Genomic DNA, 3,479 nt, shown 5'->3' with positions numbered 1-3,479 from the left:
CAATGACTAAGGTAATGTTTATTGCAAGGAGAAGTAAACAAACAGAACCATCTTTAGTGGCTCAAATGGTTCAAATGGCTCTGCACACTATGGGACTTCACTTCTGAGGTCATCAGTCCCCTAGAACTTAGAACTACATAAACCTAACTAACCTAAGGACATAACACACATCCATGCCCGAAGCAGGATTCGAACCTGCGACCGTAGCGGTCACGTGGTTCAAGACTGTAGCGCCTCGAACCGCTCGGCCACTCCGGCCGGCCATCTTTAGCGGTCAGATGCAAACCCCTCATAGTTGAGTACCTGTAAAGGTGTTGGTGGAAAAAAGTGATGGTTTAGTGTGGGATTTGGAGCTCAATAGTCGTGGGTCTCGTGTTTATTGATGTATCCTTCAATGAGAAGAGGTATATTAACATGGTGTGTGATATGTCTTTGCAACGCAGTTGAATCTACAGTGTGATTTCCCAACCTTCTTCCAACAAGACAGTACACCTCTCCATTATGCTACAGAAATCAAATACTTTCTGAATAAACAGTCCGGCAGTCACTGGATAGGTTGGAAGCATCCTATCTAATAACCACCACGATCCCTTAATCTTACACGTCCTGGCTTTTATCTGTGGGGACATCTGAAATCAATTGTGTATGAAGTAAAAATCAACAATGTAGCCCATCTTTGCCAGCGTATTGAGGAGCCGTGTGCCTCTATTGGCCCATATCGTGTGACGTGTGCAGCAGGACAGACAAAAACGACTCTGAGTGTGTCCGGCGGAATGGAGGTCATATTGAGCATATGTTGTAATGCCGACTCTGGCAAGTGTCCTGAACTTCAATAGGTCTTAACTCCTACACAAATAAAGATAACTTAAAACACATTTCACATGTGTACTCCTGAGAGAGAGGCAGTTCAGAATGATGTGCCATGACTACCTTCCCGTCTGAAACGCGTAGCCCAAATCCAAGATGGCGGATTTCAAGATATCTGCCGCTGTCTCCATATCGCCTATAAGTTGCGCCCTGTCCTACAGACACCTCATACCAGACACCATTGTGATTCTTCACGCAATTCACTATTATAGGAATGTATCCAGACTTTTGCCTCACCCTGTAATTAAGTTACGATTTAATACATGTGTGCCGATTTGTTCCAGTGAGTTAGAAAAAAAATTCCCTGGGAGATGCTGGATCGCCATTCCAAAGCGTTCCGGCCGAAATCAAGCCCTAATTTACATCACGCACAGAGTCATTTAAGCACCATCCTTTCCGCATTCTATTCTCAACTGAAACGGGAAGGAACCTTAACATGTGGCACCGTGCAAAGTACACTCTGTCATTCACTTCACAACGGTTTGCAGAGTATGTATGTAGGCGCAGATATAAATGCAGAATCCTGCACCAGCACAAATTTACAATTTATGTCTTCTTCATGCTAGCTAAAATCTAATTACATTGTAAAATACATGTTTTTGTGCTGATTCATTTCAGATGTTACAGCAACTTATGTAATGGAAAATTTAATCACTGAATTTTACAAAATTATTAATTGCGGTTAAAATTTTTATTAACAAACCAAGTGACATGTCTTTCTTAAGGGAATTTACAGCTCCTTTTTGTTGGTGCAATCAGTATTCTCATAGCTAAAATAGGATTTAAATTATAGGTGTTTACAATTACGGAAACATTAATCAACTGCAAGTAACGTAATAAACTGTAAAAAACATATCCCATAAAATACCCTATTGCTACTATGTATTGATGAATTAAACAAGTTTTTGATCTAATTTATGTAAAAGTTCGTTTTATTAGCGAAATGTGATGTTGCTGACAGAAATCTGTAAGCCAATCGATTCGTCTCGTCAAGATCTTTAAAGACACTAGATAATTACTGAATCGTCATTTGTTAACAGTTATTAATTTTACAAGATTTGTCTGTTGGTGTTTTATCTTTCCTAGCGAATTTTAATTAATTTCTTTGGTACAAATATAAATGTGGCATTAAACTGTGCAGTTCGTCGCGTCCTTAAAAATAATGTATCGTGCATCCCCCACCTCGTATGTTCGCCACGATACAAACGGATTAGTGAAACCTTCGGAAACTGGCGTAACACGTGCCCAGTTGACCAGTAGAGCGGAAGGCCTGGTCCCGTGCAAGTTTGATAGTGCCGAACAGTTGCCGCTCGATACAGTATTACCTGGCTTGCACTGAAGAGGGAAACACGGTGAGTGCCATAATCCGATTTCCCAGAAACTTCGCTCGGTGGCAGAGGAGTCAAAATTAGCGAACACATGCCACGGCTTATCCGTAGATACTCGACCGTTTCTGAGAAAACGATGGTCAAAGTTTTCGATGTAATTCAGGTACATTTTAGCGCGCAGTAATATCAGCCGTAATTTTTTTCGTGTGTAATGTTAACAAAATACTTCAATTTCCCTTTTAAAACAAAACTTATTCTTCTTAAAGATACTTTATTATTAAATTCGTGACTTTTATAAGAATTTAAATTATGTTCTGCTGTGTCTGAAGTACGAGAACTTACCTATAATTCTACATAAATTCGAAACTTCGTTTGAAAAGTAATTGTTTGGTGCTTTCTTTCAAACATTCTTGTTTTTATAAGAGAATTTTGTGCATTTCTTGGTGCAACTATAGTTTGAATACTTTCAAAGATTCACCTCCTTTGTTGATGACGCAGTTTATGTGGTAATCTATAGGTCACGTGATTGTTCTCATCTTTGAAGCCGGAAACGTTTAAAAAAAATGGTTCAAATGGCTCTGAACACTATGGGACTTAACTTCCGACGTCATCGGTCCCCTAGAACTTAGAACTACTTAAACCTAGCTAACCTAAGGACATCACACACATCCATGCCCGAGGCAGGATTCGAACCTGCGACCGTAGCAGCACCACGGTTCCAAGCTGTAGCGCCTAGAACCGCTCGGCCACCCCGGCCGGCCGTTTTTAAATCCGTTTACATTATCTTCTTGGTGTTAATTTCAGCCGTTGTTGTCGTTAATAGAATTGCACATGTAAATGTAATCCACTTCCATAGGCCTACGATTCATGAACTGCCGACTGTTCGGTGCAGCACTGTCAGTCAAGCCTCAGTGTTCGCAGTAAGGGTTTCCCGTGAATTTCAGGCGGTGTCGCCGCGATGCTGTCGGAAACAGGTTGCTTAAGAACATAGAAGCGGTAAGAAACCGTAAGCGGCCGAGCCCAGCGTTGAAGTCGCATTCTAAAAGTTAGATCACACTATCTTCCAGTTAATATCTTCATGTTTTATTTGGCTGACTGCTGTGTGGACTGTTTCCTTCTTTAGTTCTCCCGCTGAGCGACGTGGTGCAGTGGTTAGCACACTGGACTGGCTTTCGGGAGGACGACGGTTTGAACCCGCGTCCGGCTATCCTAATTTAGATTTTCCATGATTTCCCTAAATTGCTTCTGAAAAATGCCTGGATGGTTCCTTTGTAAAAGGGCTCG

At 41.3% G+C, this 3,479-nt stretch overlaps 1 non-coding gene across 1 annotated transcript; it reads right to left on the bottom strand.

The window, feature by feature from the left end:
- Window positions 1–2,867: 2,867 nt before the first annotated feature.
- Window positions 2,868–2,951, bottom strand: Trnap-ugg (transfer RNA proline (anticodon UGG)). The gene has a single exon. It is a non-coding gene; the product is annotated as a tRNA-Pro (tRNA).
- Between the last annotated feature and the right edge of the window lie 528 nt (window positions 2,952–3,479).

This window comes from Schistocerca nitens, unplaced genomic scaffold (assembly GCF_023898315.1).
Source record: "Schistocerca nitens isolate TAMUIC-IGC-003100 unplaced genomic scaffold, iqSchNite1.1 HiC_scaffold_376, whole genome shotgun sequence".
Taxonomy (NCBI): domain Eukaryota; kingdom Metazoa; phylum Arthropoda; class Insecta; order Orthoptera; family Acrididae; genus Schistocerca; species Schistocerca nitens.
The sequence above is the reverse complement of the archived record's forward strand: the minus strand, read 5'-3'. Positions and strand labels throughout refer to the sequence as shown.